Source organism: Vipera ursinii (genome assembly GCF_947247035.1).
Source record: "Vipera ursinii genome assembly, chromosome: 5".
Classification (NCBI taxonomy): Eukaryota; Metazoa; Chordata; class Lepidosauria; order Squamata; family Viperidae; genus Vipera; species Vipera ursinii.
In genome coordinates, this window is record NC_139518.1 from 23943173 (window position 1) to 23963242 (window position 20070).

Below are 20070 nucleotides of genomic sequence, written 5' to 3' on the forward strand. Positions count from 1 at the left end.
AAGTAGCTAATATTTTCTCTCTTCTTTCTGCAGCATTAATGTATATTTTGGACTGATTATTAGTTTTCAGAAAACCATGGAATGGAATTCTCTGGGGCTTAAGAATAAATGTTGTAGAATCTTTTTTGCTTTAGGAATACTATCTCTTAGCATGCACGTCTGACATTTTTAACTTGACAGAGGACATTGGGAATGATATATACTGGTATTTATTAGCCGTAATCCTCCCTTTCTTTTACAATATTAAAACAGTGATGTTAGAATTGAAATTAATGTTCTGATCTACTCTCCTGAATTAGAGGAGAAATGGGTGATGGTGATCTTTGAAGAGAAAGGTCAAAAAATGCATGGTGACGTTCTCTTTGCCACTTAAAGTAATTTCATATATTTCTGAAAAAGATATCAAAGAAATTATTAATGTCTTGGGAATTTTTTTTGGTTGGGGAAGATACAGTTGGAGACATGGATAAAGTATACAGAATAAATTCAACATTTGTGGAACAAGAAATATTCCAAGAGACTTTTTGGTGCATGAAATACACAAACACACACACACACACACAAAAGAAATCTAATTCCCCAGAAGAGTGGTCAGGAGAAGTTCCAAGATCCAATTGTTCCAAGATCCAATCATTAGCCAATCTTAAGTCCAGAATCACAGTCACAAGATTTCAAGTCAAGAAGTAAGGCACCCAGAATCTAGGTTAACAAGCAATGTTTATGAAGTCAGCAAAGGCCACGGGAGGTTTCCATGGGTCAACCTGATTGTAGGGAGTGGTGCTGAAAGATTCATTTTCCTTCCTCTTTGTAACAGCCAACTTATAACTAAAAGGCTAGGGGGGCATTTGCCCAGATTCGCCTAATATACCAATTGCACCCCTTTCTGGACCGAGATGCCCTACGTACAGTCACCCACGCACTCGTTACCTCCCGTATAGACTACTGTAATGCTCTCTACATGGGGCTGCCCTTGAAGACCACCCGAAGGCTTCAGCTGGTGCAGAATGCAGCTGCACGGGTAGTGATGGGAGCACCCCGACCCCCAGGGGGAGGGCCTTCTCTGTGGGAGCGCCAGTCCTATGGAATCAGCTCCCCCCTGAGCTTCGGATGGCCCAAAATCTCCAATCCTTTCGCCGCGGCCTCAAAACACTCCTTTTCCACCAGGCTGACCTGGACTGACAGGCATTTTAATTAATTATATTTACAATTTTTAATTTATTTTTAGTTTTTAATTTTAATTTATTGCGCAGATGATTTTAATTTTATTTTTATCTTAATTTCTGTACTTATTATATGTTTTGTTGTTAGCCGCCCTGAGTCCTTCGGGAGATAGGGCGGGATATAAATCCCATAAATAAATAAATAAATAAATAAATAAATAAATAAATAAATAAATAAATAAATAAATGACTAGACACCAAAGGCGCACGGAATGCTGTTACCTTCCCACCGTAGCGGTCCCTATTTTTCTACTTGCATTTTTACATGCTTTCGAACTGCTAGGTTGGCAGAAGCTGGGACGAGTAACAGGCGCTCACTCTGTTACGCGGCACTCGGGATTCGACCCGCCAAACTGATTTTAAGATGTGCAATTTGCAAGGGGCAAGAGAGTCTAACTTTAACATTTATTCTAAAATAGACCACATTATTTTAGAGATTAAAAAAAACACCTTATATGTTCCAGGATTAGCTTCATAATAGTTTCACTAATTACTGATAGGATAAAAAAAGTAATTTAAGAAGATTAGTTCCCTACACAAGCAAACTTGATCTTCAGGATGCTCTTGTAGCTAGACACACCTCATGTTTCTGGAAAAGGATAGACAGATAAAATTCATTTACAACACATACAGTAAATGCAAAAGTGAAACCTTTCCAGCAGATGAACTTAAAACATTCCCTCCTGGTAACTTTGGGCTGTTCTTAAGAGTACACAGAGAGAAAGGTAAAAAAAAACCCAACCCAACACATTTCTCTTCACCCTGTTTGCTGGCCAAACAAACAAGGTGAGAGTATATCCTTTGGTGGCTTATTTTAAGCAGAATTTCTAGCAGAATTTTAAGATTTTTTTCTCTAGGGATTAGAGACACCCAACAGTTAACATTTACCTCGAGAACACACAAAGACCTTGACACACATACAAACACAAAGACAAAGAGAAAAGAAGAGGAAAACAGAACACTCAGTTTTCACACTCTGGTCATTCCCACTATTAATCTGAGTTAGCTCAAATTAGAGAAGGCACAAATCTTAAACCTATCACGTGGTTGCACAGAAAGAGAGAGAGAGAGAGAGAGAGAGAAAGTCACTATTCCTATATTTTAATTTCATTTTAAGTACCATTATTTAGCCGAATTGGTTTCCCAGCAAAACCTTGAGCAAAGCCCATTATTCACAAATTTCCTTTTATCATTTTTTCTTTAGACTGGCTAGGACGGGCACTCGCCTCTCATCCCATGCCACAAGCAACTCTCCTAGGGGGTTCCTGTCACGACCCTCAAGCTACAGCTTCCCGTGTTCCCCTTCTGATGTGCGGTTCAATTGGCTTAGCCGGGTCTCCCTTTGCAGCCAAACTCTGCCGATCTGCCTATCGGTTTTTGGACAAAAAAAAAAACCCATCCAGGAGGCCTCTGGTTCCCTCACAGAGTATGGCCACCTCCTAACCAGGGAACACACCACCTGTCTCTTTGCAGACCAAAAAGGGGTCCAGGAAGACCTGCCACCCCAACACAGCAGGTACGGGCACTTCCTTCAACCGCCAGTCACTTTTCAGACTCAGAGATGTCTGGGTGGACCTGCTACCTCGACCACAGGTACGGGCACCTCCTAATCTCAGCTTTGCTTACAGGGCCTTACCAGCTAGTTGCCCAAATCCAGTTCTCTCATTCACTCATTCCATTCCATTTCCACACAGCCTCTCCCTTTTCCCTAACAAAAGGTCTTGCGCTCTGGCCAAACCCCCATGCTTTCCAGGGTCTGCCACTTGAACAGATGCTTTCTGCAATTAGGAAAGGCCAGAGAGAGCAAAATCCAACTGTGATTTGGAAAAGGGTCTTCTCACTCACAAACACAGACATACACACATTTCTTTCACTCCCCTGGGCTTTAAAGTTAAAATTTAGAGGTACCCATCTTCTTTCCAAAGCAGCTTTTGAGCTCAAACCCAAAACTCCCTTTACTACACTGGCTCCATATGGGCAGGGCCTGGGAAACCCATCCACAGACACAAGGCAAGATGGGGCTTACCAGTCCACTGGAGAGGTTAGTTTGGAGTCCCATCCTGGGTGCCAAATAGTAGAAGGAAAAGTCTTCATCATGGTCCAGTCCAAGCCAGCATGTTGTTTATTCCCGGCTTGGACTGGACCCTGGTGAAGACTTTTCTTTTTACAGAAACATCTAAACTTTTGTTTTAATCTGATCATTAAATCACTCAGCAAACTTATTTTAATGAAGACAATGCTTGAACAACTTTGTAAATTGTCATTATACTTATATTTATTTTTCTGCATGCATATACAGAATCTCACCCTCCGGGTGAGATTCAAGGTGCTGGTAATGACCTATAAAGCCCTAAATGGCTTGGGTCTGGATTATCTAAGGGAACACCTGCTGCCGGCATCATCTTCCCATCGTCCTGTGCGCTCCCATAGAGAGGGCCTCCTTAGGGTACCGCCGGTTAAGGAATGCTGGCGGGTTATTCCCAGGGGAAGAGCGTTCTCTGTGGGCGTGCTGGCCCTATGGAACCAACATCCCATGGAGCTTAGGACTGCCCCCAACCTTTGTTCATTTCGCTGGGACCTGAAAACATGGCTCTTCGAGCTGTTTGGCCAGACTGAGGGGTTTTAATTTTTAATTGGGTTTTAGTTTTAAATTTCGGGGACTTGAATTAATTAATTGTTTTAACTGATTTTAATTTTTGTATGTTATGCTTTTAATTTTCCCTGTTAACCGTCCTGAGTCCTACGGGAATAGGGCTGTATATAAATTTAATAAAATAAATAAATAAATAAATTTTCTCTTTTTCCTCTTTGAATCGTACATGATATAAAATTTGCCTGTTCCCAGTTTTGAATCCTTATCAAAAAGGGACCGCACAAGACTGAGGCGAAACTTAAAGTGTATTAAAAATGACAGGTTACCAGAATATATGGAAATCTCTGCTGACACTTTATGCACTTTTGATAATCATGAAAATCAGCAAATGAAGAATGACAATTCTTTAAGGATTTGTTTATGGATAAGAGATGGGATATGGGAAGAAAAGATCATTCTTTGCATTTTAAGAGAAGGCAATAAGGTTCTTGCTTGTATTTGTGATGAGGAGGGAGACATGTATTTATTTATTTTTACTTTTCTTTACTATAATCTTATTTTTTATTTCTTTTCTATCCTTTCTGTCTTTTAAATTCAAATTTTTCTTTCATGCCCCTAATCTTGAATTGATAAAATGGGTTATTTTTGTTGGAAAATCTTCCCATAAAAGTTTTAAGCCAAAATTTCCTTTTATTATTCATGATCTAGAGACATAATTAAATAACAACAGCACCCTCTACTGACCAAAAAGCAAAATTGTCAGTAATCGAGACAGGAAATATTCAATTAACAATTGTTTACAGATCCAATCCCAGAGAGATAGATAAGGAGGGGAAAAATACCACGGGAAGTTAAATGGAAAAAAAATTCAAATCTTCAAATACAAACAGTTTTGGCAAATATTTTTTTAAAATAATATTTCTTAAAAAGCAATAGAGTTCAAATCCAGAAAAACACATCCATAAAAGTCCCACTTTTGTTTCTTTGCTATAAAAATCCAATCCAACTTCCATAATAATTCAAACAAAAATAAATGTAGAAATATTGGAAATCATCAAGAGCAAAAATATACCTTATCAGAAGAGAGCTGTCATGGTTCCAACAGATGAAACCCTTCAAAAGAACTTTGAGGCATTGTTTACCTTAAAGAATCTTTTATTTGAGAAACAAAAGTATCGGCACTACAAAGCTGAATCCAAAAACTAAATTCCCCTTTCCTGGATACAAAGTAACAGAGTATAATTCCCTCCCCCAATACACAGTCATAAATCAGATTCCCCAATTAGCTTGAAGCACGGACTTTCTCACCAGCTCTCCAGCCCGCAAAACACTATCAGCTCTGAGCCCAATGTCCTTGGGTTCCCACGGACTGAGCTATTATTGTTATGACTAGCTAGACTCTCATCCCTATTTCCCCTCCCAGCATCAGCTAATTCTAAAAGCATAGAGAAAATGTCTGCATTTCAATCTGTTGTCAAAGCTAGAACATCCAATGTTAACAGTGTTGACATCCGGCCCCCTTACAAAAAGGACAAATCCTGTAATTCAAACAAAATCACAGGTTAGGGATTGCCTCTTGGTTTGTTAGGATGTTTCTTATAGAATCTATTAATGAGTCTATCAGCTTTTACATCACTAGATTTCACCCAGGTGGCTTCAGACAATGGATACCCCTTCTATTGCACTAAATACTGCAATTTCCCTTTAAAAATTCTAGAATCAAGAATACACTTCATTTCATAGTGAGTCTGTCCTGCTACTATGAGAGGTCCAGGTGCCTTCTTAGGGGGAGGTCTTAAGGTGGAATCTCGAAAAGTTTTCAGCAGGCTACAATGGAACACAGGGTGACCTTTCCCTAAGAGTCTGGGAAGCTTTAATTCTACCGTGACCGGGTTAATGATCTTTACAAGTACTAAGTTAATGATCTTTATAAGGTCCTAAGTACTTCAGTCCTAACTTCTTACTAGGTAACTTAAGCCATAAATATTTTGTGGACAAATAATCCCCTTCCCTAACTTGGAATGTCCTTTGAGGAACCCTTTTTTATCTGCATGTTTTTTTATATGTCTTAGAAGCATTTTTCAAAGCAGTTTTCATGGTTTTCCAGTCTTCTTCCCACCTCCTCACCCATTGATTAAGAGTTTGGGAAGCGGGCTTCCAGTTCCAGATTTTCAGTGCAGCCAGATGCGCGAGGGAATCACTCCTCGTGTTGCCTGGATTTCTTCATCGGGGGGCCCTGTAAAGGGGTCAAAAGTCACCCTGGAGAGGTGATGAGCAGGGAAGAGGTCTCTCCAGTTGGTGGTAGAAGGGTGGCGGCCCTCTCGTCAGCTTGGAGCTACTCTCCGAACCGAGGAAGAAAGGATCGGCCACTCCCATGGCCCATCATTTAGTCGTTTCCTGCCGAAGCCAAAAGCACAACAAAGCACTTGAAAGCACTTGAAAACTGGGTGAGAATTGCCTTCTTGTTTTCCTAATTGTCTACTTTCCCTGCCAAAAGCTTCTCAACTTTGCTTCCCACTGTGAGGAGAGAGGAAAGGGATTTTTTCCCCCACCCTCCTTAAGAGAGGCCTTTGTCTACATTGGTAGAGAAAAGAAAAAGCCTTCTACTAAATTATACTGATTTATTGGACTTACTGCCTTTCTACTTTTGGCCCAAAGTTCCTATATTTACAGAAATGGACTATTCTACCTATTAGTCTAAAAAAGGGGACAAAAAAAGAAATAAATAAAAAGATAATGTCTGAAAAGGATTTGAAGTACTCTGGGGATATCTAGTGAATACTACTGGCAAAGAAGCTTGCTTACATTTTGGACTGACTTTGGCATTAAGATTAAAAACCTGAAACAGCTGGAGATGAATTTGGCTTAGACTTGTGGAGGTGGACTCTTACTGATTTTTGTTTGAAAAATAGCCTCCACCAAGGACTATTTATAATTATTACAAAATGGAGAAGGATCAGCCACAAACCTCACTTGACTATAACTTTATACTTGAAACAATCTACAGAGTCACTGAGATGTCTATCTCCAGATTTAATAATTTACATGCCAACCTTAAGTCACAAATTGAAACCCAGACTGCAACTAAAGAATTTACACTTCAGAATATAACAAAATTGGAAGATATTACTATTGAGACAGAGGAATATAAGCAACAACTATCCAAAGAACCCACAACTCTAAAAGTACAAGGAACTATCACTATGGCAAATAACCTTAAGGACCAACAACAAACTATGGGAAAACTTAATACTCAACTTTTGACTCCATCAAAAGAGCCTATAACACTATGTGCAAGATAGTGATGCTAACATAGAGGACATGGAAGATCAAAAAAGACAGTTTCCTGAAAGCCTGGATAGCCAAGCATTAATTACAAAATTGGATAAGACTCTCTACTTAAAGCAGATGAACCCAGATGGAAGAGGAATCCAGATGAACTGAAGATAAAGTTTTTAGAGCAAATACAGAGACTAGAACTAACAGGGCAACAACATAATGATTACAAATGGTTTGGTTTTTGTGGATCACTGATGGCTAGATAGCCTCCTTCAATTCAAATAATATGTACAGGAGTGAAGGGAGACCTATCTGGCAATTCAAAGGCCTTGGACTGGAAACCTGATTGGCAAAAAAAGAAAGCCAGAGTTAGAATTAAAAAGTGAGTTCTTAGAGAACCATTAAAGGTTATCCTTTTAGTAATCAGTGATCTATCAGGATCTAAAATAGAAAATGTTTATGAGATAGAACTAGAATGTGTTTATGTATCTATTAGGCTTATTTTAGACATTATAATTTGTGCACTGACATAATGGAAATTTGGTTTATAGATCCCATGTTTGATGTTAAAAGACGTTTGATTATTCTATTTAAGAATTAAGAATTAGCTAAAATTTAAAACAGAATCTGGTTGTGTATAAATAGTTGTAGATTGATAAACATAGGCTGTGCTCCTGTCAGTAACGTGTGATGTATTAGGATGTGAAACAGACAATGTTTATTAGGTAGAACATAGCCACTCAGCCACTGTGTACATGTTAGATGCTATAGTTTTTGCTGTCATGGACCGATCATCATCTCCTGCGGATGGTCTTCCGTTTTGCCACCCCCCGCCGTGGGGATACGGAACCAATTAGATGGTACCGCCCCAGACGCTTAATGGATCCTGATAGATTCCAAGCGGCGCTGGGGTCCCCACCTGCCTCCATTGCTCACAGCTCGGCGGATGCCTTAGTGGAAACCTGGGAAAGGGCAGCCACTGAGGCACTTGACCGGGTTGTACCCTTGCGGCCCCTGACCCGGCGCAGATCCCAGCGAGCTCCATGGTTCTCCGCGGAGCTCCGGGAGATGAAGCGTCGGAAACGGGGCCTAGAGAGCTGTTGGAGGTCGAGCCGATCCGAACCCGACCGGTTGCGGTTAAGAACCTATATTAGGTCTTATCTCGCAGCGATGAGGGTGGCGAGGTGTAATTACTTCTCTACCCTCATTGCGTCCGCAGATAATCGCCCGGCCGCCCTGTTTAGGGTGACTCGCTCACTTCTTAATCAGGAGGTGAGGGAGGATCCCTTGCAGGGTCGTGCCGAGGAATTTAGTCAACATCTGTCGGATAAAATCGCTCGGATTCGGACCGGTTTGGACTCCAGCTGGGCAGAGTCAGGCGATCAGGACACGGACGGTCTTGTCAATGTTATCTGGGAAGAGTTTGATTCTGTGACCCCTGATGAAGTGGACAGGATTATGGGGAGGCTGAGCTCCTCCACATGTTTGTTGGACCCGTGCCCTTCCTGGCTGGTTTATGCAGCTAGGGAGAGGACACGAGGCTGGCTCCAGGCGGTTATATCTGCTTCTTTGAGTGAGGGTTATTTCCCCACCGTCTTGAAGGAGGCGGTGGTGAGACCTCTCCTCAAGAAGCCTGCCTTGGACCCAGCTGTATTGAACAACTTTCGTCCGGTCTCCAACCTTCGCTTTCTTGCGAAGGTTGTTGAGAGTGTGGTGGCGCATCAGCTCCCTCTGGTCCTGGATGAAGCGGATTATCTGGACCCCTACCAATCGGGTTTCAGGCCCGGGTACAGCACAGAGACGGCATTGGTCGCTCTGGTGAATGATCTCTGGAGGGCCCGGGACAGGGGATATTCCTCTGTCCTAGTCCTATTAGACCTCTCGGCGGCTTTCGATACCATCGACCATGGTATCTTGCTGCGGCGTCTCAGGGGATTGGGAGTGGGAGGCACGGTTCTTCGGTGGTTCTCCTCCTATCTCCTGGGGCGTTCGCAGTCGGTGTTGGCAGGGGGGCAGAGATCGGCCCCTAGGTCTCTCGTTTGTGGAGTTCCTCAGGGGTCGGTTCTCTCGCCTCTCCTGTTCAACATCTACATGAAACCGCTGGGTGAGATCATTCGTGGTTTTGGAGTTGGGTATCATCAATATGCCGATGATACCCAACTTTTCTTTTCGACCCCAAACCACCCCAGTGATGCCCTCGCTGTGATGTCCCGTTGCCTGGAGGCGGTTCGGGTCTGGATGGGGAGGAACAGACTTCAGCTCAACCCTGACAAGACTGAGTGGCTGTGCATTCCGGCATCCCGGGACATTCAAAATGTTCCATCTCTTTCTATGGGGGGTGAGCTCTTACCCCCCGTGGATAGGGCTCGCAACTTGGGAGTCCTCCTAGATTCACGGCTTACCCTAGAAGATCATGTAGTGGCCGTGACTAGGGGGGCTTTTGCCCAGGTTCGCCTGGTGCGCCAGTTGCGGCCCTATCTGGACCGGGATGCCCTGTGCACGGTCACTCATGCGCTCGTGACCTCTCGCCTTGACTACTGTAATGCTCTCTACATGGGGCTTCCCTTGAAGACCACTCGGAGGCTCCAACTGGTACAGAATGCGGCCGCGAGAGTTGTCTTGGGAGTTTCCCGGTACTCCCATGTTACACCTTTGCTCCGCGAGCTGCATTGGTTACCAGTTGTCCTCCGGGTGAGGTTCAAGGTTTTAGTTATGATCTTTAAGTCCCTACATGGCATGGGTCCGGGGTACCTCGGGGACCACCTGCTGCCGGCTTCAACTCCCCTCCGCCCTGTGCGTTCCCACAGAGAGGGCCTCCTCAGGGTGCCTCCGGTCAGGGAATGCCGACTGGCGGCCCCCAGGGGGAGAGCCTTCTCTGTGGGTGCCCCGGCTTTGTGGAACCAACTGCCGGTGGAGCTCCGGACGGCATCGGACCTCCGAACTTTCCGTCGTGGTCTGAAGACCCATTTGTTTGAATTGGCCGGTCTGGCCTGATGGGGGAGTTGGGTTTTAAATTGTCATTTTAAATTGTATTATTGTTTTTTAATTGGGCACTGATTTAATCTTTGTTTTAACTTTTGTATAGTATTGTATTTTTATTTATATGCCCTGTGAACCGCCCTGAGTCCCCAGGGAGAAGGGCGGTATATAAATTAAATAAAACTAAACTAAACTAAAACTAAATAAGAGAAATTTGAGTTCTGAATATTATTTGGGATGTTAAAGGCTAAATTTGAATAATATAATTAAAATTAAAATTAGGTAAACTTTAATAACAGGACATAGATATATTTCAATAAAATTGAATTGACAAATTTTTCAACTGACCATACTATTTCTAGAAATTTATTAGTTTAAACTGGTTGTATGAAATGCTAAGGAAAATTGAGAAGGATGTTTTGATAATGTAACCTGAATTATGTACTGAAAACTCTGTTATTGAATCTCTGATTACCCAGTCATCATGATACTTTCTCAATATGTAGATTTTAACTGAAAAACCAATAAAACTTGTTTTTTTTAAAAAGAGTTTGGGAAGTGGAGGGTCCCTGAGGATATTCGGGTATTGGGCTGAACTCTTTTCCTGTGGCCACTTTAAAAGGCGTGAAACTGGTGTTGCTGTGAACAGAGTTATTGTAAGCCACCTCTGTGAAAGGGAGGAGGTCAGTCCAGTTCTTTGGTGATAATCCACATAGCATCAGAGATACTGTTCCACCATTGAGTTTGCAGATTCAGCTGCCCCATTGGTAGATGGGTGAAAGGTCAATGATAGTCCTTGAGATGAGCCTGCTTTGAAATCAGATCTATCACAGTTCAGATGACTGTATTTCCCCCTCCCAGCATCAACTAATTCTAAAAGCATAAAGAAAATGGCTGCATTTCCATCTGTTGTCAAAGCAAGAACATCCAATGTTAGCAGCATTGACAAGAGCTTCTCTTACCCAGCAAATAAATACCAAAAAAAAAAAGCATTTGGAAAGTACAGAAGCCAAAGCTAGTTGTCCCATTTGTGCCACACCATAGCGCTGGACATGGTATTCCTCCTTTTGATCACAAAGTCCCTTCCACATCTTCTTGCCAACTCAGGCCATCCAGACAAATGGAGTGAATGCAAATACAAAAGAAAGGGAAGAGGTAAGCAGCAGCTCCTGTTAATGAGTCTTGAGCCTCTTTGTTCTGAAGGGGTATAAAAATAAATAAATAAATAAACAAAAGCAATAGCTAGGACACAGAAGCAGCCACCATTTATTTATTTATTTATTTATTTATTTATTTATTTATTTATTTATTTATTTATTTATTTATTTATTTATATAAATTTATATGCCGCCCTTCTCCCTGAGGACTCAGGGCAGCTCACAACAGTAAAAATTAAAAAACATAGAATAATTTTTTTAAAAAATGAATTAAACAATAAATGCAAAATTACAAGACAATTTAACACGGTAAAAAGCCTAATTAAAAACCATAGTCAGTCCAGGCCCGCTTGTTGGAACAACCAAGTCTTCAGGTCACGGAGGAAGGACCAAAGATCAGGGGCTGTCCACAGCTCCGGGGGCAGTTTATTCCAGATGGTCGGCACACCCACAGAGAAGGTTCTCCCCCTGGGGGTCACCAGCTGGCATTGCCTGGTCGATGGCACCCTGAGGAGGCCGACTCTGTGGGAGCGAACTGGGCGATGGAAGGTTGACAATGGCAGCAGGTGGTCTCGCAAGTACCCCGGGCCTAAGCCACTAAAGGGGTTGCAAGGGATGGCTGATACTTTTTTTTAAAAAAAAAAACAAAAACAGAAAGTTGTATACATATGTAAATGAGTAAATAAAAAGCTCTACAACATTTAATGGTGAGGCCATTTTGGTATAGGCCTCAACTGAAAAGCTGTCTTTGTCCCTTGAAATGTTTTGTTACATGAAGGTTTAAGAATTTATAACTTTGATTCCGAAGGAAGATCAAGATCTTGTTCAACTTAAAAATTATAGGCCTATATTGCTTTTAAATAATGATTATAAAATATTTGAAAAGATTTTAGCAAATAGATTAATGGGGGTTATGCAGCAAATGATTTATTCTGATCAAACAGGTTTTATAAGTGGTAGGCAAATGAAAAATAATGTGAGACATATTGTAAATTTATTAGAATATTTGGAAAGAAATAATCAAGTCCCTGCAGCGCTGATTTTTTTGGATGCTGAAAAAGCATTTGATCAATTGAATTGGCAATTTTTATTTAAAGTTTTGGAGAAAATGGAGTTTGATGATAAGTTTTTACAATCTATTAGGGCAATATATCAAAAACAAACAGCTCAAATAATAATCAATGGTAGCTTAACAGAAGCTTGTAAAATTGAAAAGGGTACAAGACAGGGTTGTCCGCTGTCGCCATTATTGTTTGTTTTAACATTGGAAATATTGTTGATTAAGATACGTGAATCAAAGAAAATAAAGGGAATTAAAATTAAAGATCAAGAGTATAGATTGAAAGCGTTTGAGGATGACTTGGTTATTACATTAGGTCAACCAACTCAATCGGTTATAGATTTAATGGAAATAATTTTACAATATGGACAAGTCTTTGGATTTAAGTAAATAGGCAAAAAACTAAAGTATTGTCTAAAAATATGACCAAAGAACAAAAGGAAGTTTTAGGAAAACTAACGGGATTTGAAATAGTTAAAAAGGTCAAATACTTGGGGGTATATCTTTCACTTTCAAATGTGAAATTATATAAAAATAATTATGAATTGTTATTGCTAAAAATACAAAAAGAATTAGATAGTTGGAAAAAAATACAATTGTCTTTATTGGGAAGAATTGCAGCTGTGAAAATGAATGTTTTACCTAAATTCTTATTTTTGTTTCAAATGATACCTATACTTAAAAAAGCTTCAAATTTAGAGGATTGGCAGAGAGGTATTAATAAATTTGTTTGGGCAGGGAAGAGACTGAGAATTAAACTTAAGATAATACAAGATGCACGTGAGAGAGGTGGTCTTAAAATGCCCAATTTTAAATTATACTATGAAGATGCGGTATTATCATCAATTAGTAATTGGTTCAATTTAATACAAGAGAGATTATTGAATATTGAAGGATATGATTTGTTATATGGTTGGCATGCTTATTTATTATATGATAAAAAAGTGGATAATGTTTTTAAGACACATATATTAAGATATGCCCTGTTGCGAGTTTGGAAAAAATATTGTTATAAGTTGAACCTTAAAATTCCAATTTGGGCAATACCTAAACATGCGATAGAAAATATAAATGTGGGATTTAAGCATGATGTGACTACATATAAAGAAATTCTTAGATTGGAAAGAAATGTGTGGCAATTAAAGCCATTTAATATTTTAAAAGAAGAAAAGATAGTATAAACTTGGTTTCAGTATGGGCAGTTACAAGCTAGATGGAAACAGCATCAGAAGATTCGTATTTCTATAGTAGATGAAAATTTGGTTAAACTAATTTAGAGATCAAAGTCCTGCACATATAAGAAGGATATATAATGCATTGATAGAATTAGATTCAGAAACGGAACTTGTTAAAGATTGTATGATAAAATGGGTCCAGAATATTCAAGAACCAATAACGATGGATACTTGGGAAACAATATGGGTCAGAAATGTAAAATTTACACAGGCACAAAATTTAAGAGAGAATTTTTATAAGATGTTTTATAGATGGCATTTAGATCCTAAGAAATTGGCATCTGTGTATTCAAATTATCAGCCTAAATGCTGGAGGTATGGTTGTGATGATGCAATGTATTATCATATATGGTGGAGTTGTAAAAAAGTTAAAGCTTTTTGGATTAAAATTTGGTGGAATATGCAGAAGATATTTAAGAAAAAGATAAAATTTTCTCCACAATTATTTTTGCTGGGTATTACTATTGACTCTACTGCTATAGAAACTAAATTGATGTTGAATTTAATAACGGCAGCAAGACTTTTCATAGCGCAATATTGGAAGAAGGAGGATTTGCCTACTTTTTTTTTTTTTCAAGATGGCGGACGTGCGGGCGGCCGTGTGAGGTTGAGCTCTGCAGGTCCGAGAAGATAGGCGTCTTAGGAGCCCCTCAGGGCTTTTTCCTTTATGCCCTGGGTTGGGGGAAGGGTGGCAGCGATGAACTTTGCAATTGTCTAGTTTTTTTTTTGTTTTGTTTTGTTTTACCAGCGTTTCGCAGGGCTGCCGGTTTTGTTGTCTGCTCAGCTGCTCAGCTGCTCAGCTGGTCGTCTGGAGTTTCCGGCTATGTCGGGCGGTCTTGGCTTCTTCGGCGGCGTTTGGAGTTCCCGGCGGCTGGCGGTGGCGGCGCTGCGGCGGCGGCGGCGGCGACGGAGCTGTTTGCGAGCTGCTTGGCCCGCCTTTTCTATCGTTTTCCTTTTAACCGGTCTGCCTCTGCCTTCTGCCTGCTTTTTGCTTGCATCAACGACGCTTTGGGATATCCTAATGGCGGCGGCGGTGGCGGCGGCGGCGACGGCGTTGTTCCCGGGCCGTTTGCGGGCCACTTCACCATCGACTATTGTGGTCTGGCCTGCTTTCACCGATCCGTTTGTCCCGCTGCCCCCTGGGCCATCGGTTTTTCATCGGTGGAGGCGGTGGCTTTCCCCGGATTGTTTCCGGCCTTGGTGGCATTCCGGTGGCTACGGTGGCTACAGTGGCTACGGTGATGGCGGCGGTGTCCATAGCGGCCCAGCGGCAGCGGCTTCGATGATTCAGCGATGGCGTTATGGCCAGTTTGCCGGCCCCCCGGTTGGTTCTGCATATCCCAGATGGGTTGGCACCCCCACTGCTTCTGATGGCCCTGAAGGTTCCTGGGCTAGCCGGTGGATTCCGGTGGAGCCCAGTGGAGCCTTGTGGACTTGGGCCATTTTGAAGGACTTTGGAAGACCGGCGGGGAATTTAATGGACCTGGGGGAGCCAATCTTTGTTGACCACAGTCTGGAAGGCCCCAATAATCATGGAACTGAGGGCCTATGGACTGGTGGTCAGTTACAACCTCTAGGAATGACGGGACAACGGGGGACTTGGCTTTTACCAGAATTGACTATGATGGCTTGTTTTTGTTTTCACAATCAATTGCGCATTGCCCCTTATACCCCAAAGGACAGAGAATTCTGGGTATTAGCCATTGTGAGAGGATGGCCGAATTTACATCTGCTGCCCCTAGAGGTGAGAGCTCTATGGGGCAGGCCATACCCAGTGCGGTTGCTCCAGACTTCCATCCCCCCCGAGAACTGGCTCTGTGGCCATAGTGAGAGGACGGTGGCAGGCCTGCCCGGGGGGTTTATCCAGCTGAGTGGCAGCGGCTGGACGGAGGCCTGGGACTCCCTCTCTGAATAGATCCTCCTTATGGACTATTATCTATGGACTGCCTGCGATCCGGACTGCTATTTATGCCTTCCTTTAAATATTCATCCACGGACTTGTGCGCCCTCAGGGGTGCTCCCCCCTCCTGGGTGCGACCCGCCTTGCCAGCCGATTATAACCTCGAGGAAGGGCCCATTTATTGGGACCCTGAGAGTTGGCTGGGCACGGGTAGGGGCCTTCGACGTAGACCTAATAAGAGGCCCCTGATTATTTTTCTTTCAAAATTTTTTAGGGGGTTAGGGAGGCGGGAGGGTTTTTTTGGTTGTTTGGATAAGGGGGGCTATCCAACTACCGCTGTTCTGGCTAGGGCCGATGGAGATCGCAGGGGGGAGGAGCGGGGGTCGGTCACCTCCGGGGCTCCAGGGCTGGTCGTGGGGCTACCTATTCCCACGACATCAGGGAATGGCAGCAGATGTAGGAGCAGAGGGCCGTATCGATCTCAGGGAAGGCCTCTCTGCTGCTTACAAGCGGTGAGGCACTCCGACCCTCTGGCTCTACCCCAAGGTCCCGGGAGTGAGGGTGTGCAGCCCCCTGAGCTCCGGCTGGTGTATTTGAATGCCAGGTCCGTCTCTAATAAGGCTCCTCTCGTTCGTGATCTGGTCGAGGGTGAGCAGGCGGACCTGGCTTGCATCACGGAGACTTGGTTGGGCCCAGAGGGCGGGATTCCTCTGGTTGACCTTTGCCCACCAGGTTTCCGGGTGCTGCACCGGCCTCGGGCTCAGGGTAGGGGTGGGGGTGTGGCTGTTGTTATGAGGGAGACCTTGTGTCCGCGGGAGGCCACTGTTCCTCAGATAGTCGGGTGTGAGTCTCTCTTTTTGAGATGCGGCCCTGGTGCGCAGTTGGGCTTGCTGCTGGTGTACCTTTCGCCTAGTCACGCAGCAGCAGCCCTGCCTGAGCTGCTCGATGTCCTCTCTGGGCTGGTGGTTGAGTTCCCGAAACTTATAGTTTTGGGGGACTTCAATCTACCATCGCTGGGAGGATCATCTGAGTTGGCTCGGGAGTTCATGGCTTCCATGACGGCCATGGACCTGACGCAAGTAATTTCGGGACCGACTCATGAGGGAGGCCACACCCTTGACCTAGTTTTTTTATCTGGACGGTGGTTAGATGATCTTGGTGGGGGCTCTCCAATTATTATGCCCCTGTCATGGACCGATCATCATCTCCTGCGGCTGGTCTTCCGTTTTGCCACCCCCCGCCGTGGGTGTTTGGAACCAATTAAATGGTACCGCCCCAGACGCTTAATGGATCCCCAGAGGTTCCAGGCAGCGCTGGGGTCCCCACCTGCCTCCCTTGCTCACAGCTCGGCAGATGCCTTAGTGGAAGCCTGGGAAAGGACGGCCACTGAGGCTCTTGACCGAGTTGTACCCCTGCGGCCCCTGACCCGGTGCAGATCCCGTCGAGCTCCATGGTTCTCTGCGGAGCTTCGGGAGATGAAGCGTCGGAGACGGGGCCTAGAGAGCGGTTGGAGGTCCAGCCGATCCGAATCCGACCGATTGCGACTAAGAGCCTACATTAGGTCTTATCTCGCTGCGATAAGGGAGGCGAGGTCTAACCACTTCGCCACCCTTATCGCGTCCGCAGATAATCGCCCGGCCGCCCTGTTTAGGGTGACTCGCTCCCTCCTAAATCAGGAGGTGAGGGAGGATCCCTTGCAGGGTCGTGCCGAGGAGTTTAACCAACATCTGTCGGACAAAATTGCTCGGATTCGGACCGGTCTGGACTCTGACTGGGCAGAGTCTGACGATCAGGACACTGGCGGTCTTGTCGATATCATCTGGGTGGAGTTTGATTCTGTGACTCCGGATGAAGTGGACAGGATCATGGGGAGGCTGAGCACCACCACGTGTTTATTGGACCCGTGCCCTTCCTGGCTGGTCTATGCAGCCCGGGAGAGGACACGCAGCTGGTTCCAGGCAGTTATATCGGCTTCTTTGAGTGAGGGTTGCTTCCCCGCCGTCTTGAAAGAGGCGGTGGTGAGGCCTCTCCTCAAGAAGCCTGCCTTGGACCCAGCTGTATTAAACAACTTTCGTCCTGTCTCCAACCTTCGCTTTCTTGTGAAGGTTGTTGAGAGTGTGGTGGCGCATCAGCTCCCTCTGGTCCTGGATGAAGCGGATTATCTAGACCCGTACCAATCGGGTTTCAGGCCCGGGCACAGCACGGAGACGGCATTGGTCGCGCTGGTGAATGATCTCTGGAGGGCTCGGGACAGGGGACATTCCTCTGTTCTAGTCCTATTAGACCTCTCGGCGGCTTTCGATACCATCGACCATGGTATCTTGCTGCGGCGTCTCAGGGGATTGGGAGTGGGAGGCACAGTTTTACAGTGGTTCTCCTCCTATCTCCGGGGACGTTCGCAGTCGGTGTTGGCAGGAGGACAGAGGTCGACCGCGAGGTCTCTCATTTGTGGAGTTCCTCAGGGGTCGGTCCTCTCGCCTCTCCTGTTCAACATCTACATGAAACCGCTGGGTGAGATCATTCGTGGCTTTGGAGTTGGGTATCATCAGTACGCTGATGATACCCAACTTTTCCTTTCGACCCCAAACCACCCCAGTGATGCCCTCAACGTGATGTCCCGGTGCCTGGAGGCGGTTCGGGTCTGGATGGGGAGGAACAGACTCCAACTCAACCCCGACAAGACTGAGTGGCTTTGCATACCTTCATCCCGGGTTTATTCGGATGTTCCACCTTTGGCTATGGGGGGTGAACTATTACCCCCCGTAGATAGGGCTCGCAACTTGGGAGTCCTCCTAGATTCACGGCTCACCCTGGAAGACCATATAGGAGCTGTGACTAGGGGGGCCTTCGCCCAGGTTCGCCTGGTGCGCCAGTTGCGGCCCTATCTTAGCCGGGATGATTTGTGCACGGTCACTCATGCGCTCGTGTCCTCTCGTCTAGACTACTGCAATGCTCTCTACATGGGGCTGCCCTTGAGGACCACCCGGAAGCTCCAACTGGTACAGAATGCAGCCGCGAGAGTTGTGTTGGGAGTCTCCCGATACTCCCACGTTACACCGCTGCTCCGTGAGCTGCATTGGTTGCCAGTTGTCTTCCGGGTGAGATTCAAGGTACTGGTAACAGTGTTTAAAGCCCTTCATGGCATGGGGCCGGAGTACCTTGGGGAACATCTGCTGCCGGCATCAAGCTCCCTGCGCCCTGTGCGTTCCCACAGAGAGGGCCTCCTCAGGGTGCCACCGATCAGAGAATGTCAATTGGTGGTCCCCAGGGGGAGATCCTTCTCTGTGGGCGCTCCGGAGCTGTGGAACCAGCTACCGGTAGAGCTCCGGATGGCGCCCGATCTTCGCTCCTTTCGTCGCGATCTCAAGACGTTTCTGTTTGTTCAAGCCGGCCTAGCCTGATGGGGATTGGTGGGGTTTTTATTCTTGTGTTTTAATTTTAACTTGGCGTTTTAGAACTTGATTCCAACTGTTTTAATATGGGCAATTATTTAATCTTGTTTTAACGTTTGTATTTAGTATTTTATTCTGCCCTGTGAACCGCCCTGAGTCCTCAGGGAGAAGGGCAGTATATAAATATTATTAAATTAAATTAAAAATTAAGAATGGACTTTAAAAGTTTCGAACCTGGCAGATATGGCGAAAATCTCAGCATATTTGAAAGGCCATTCGCAACAAAGATATATTTTGGAATGGAGAAGATGGATTAATTATATCCAGAATAAATATGGGACCAAAACGTTTCATTTAGCATTTGAATGAGTATTAGATTTAGAAGATTTGTTATTATTTAGCTATTTTTAAGGAGAGTTAAAGTGCGATAGGACTCAAAGTGTTATTATAGTTAGTTTGCATATTATAGTTTAAGATTGTTATGGTCAATACCCTGTATTTGCTCTGGGAAGTCGGGGGGGGGGGAGGGAGAGGGAGGGGGAATTGGTTGGGGGTGGGGGATGGGTTTTTATGTTTAAAATGTATCTGTAAAACTCTTTAATAAAAAAAGAAAAAAAGAAAAAAAAGAATGTCAATGAAGAAGAGAAGAAAGTTATTAAGTATTTGCATAATCTGGCACAGGTTTTGTCTTCTATCTCAGTACAGGCCCAGGCTGCCCTATCACCTGTCTCTAGCCATTGTTGTTCCTGGAGAGTGGGTTCAGGTGAAAAGAATTGTCACCTAGAAACACCAGTCCTGAGTTGTCCCAACCATGCCAAGTCCTCTTGATCTAAGGAATCAAGACGTGAGTCCATGGAAAGTTCCATCATTTCCTCTCCAGTGGCAAGCTCCACAGCTGGACAGCCTGAAAATGAAATTTTAACCTGCCTTGCTTGTTGAACTGTTTCCATCTAAGTAGCAGAAAAACCTCAATGGATTGGACTACCCTGGAAATCGTATTCCTAAAACCTGGACTTTGTATTGCAATATTTTTATTTTGTTACTGTTGTTTCCCTCGTACCTTCTCTGGTAGAAGGAAGAACCATGGGCCTAATATTTTAAAGGAACAAAAGGGAGTTGTGTTTATAACAAGACTATGTATTCCACTTGCAAAGGGGCAATAGGGTCACTTGTTATGTCAATATAGTAAAGCTTTACCAAAAACTGGACATATGGAGGGACATACCAACATTACCTTTTGGGGAAGAATAACACA

General features: G+C 44.1%; 1 protein-coding gene across 1 annotated transcript in view; it reads left to right on the forward strand.

Annotated features, from left to right (window-relative positions):
- The window catches only part of LOC310641697 (amine oxidase [copper-containing] 3-like), a gene marked incomplete at both ends in the record, with an annotated part of 56507 nt that overhangs the window by 18520 nt on the left and 17917 nt on the right, over positions 1-20070 (forward strand). The window lies entirely within an intron of this gene.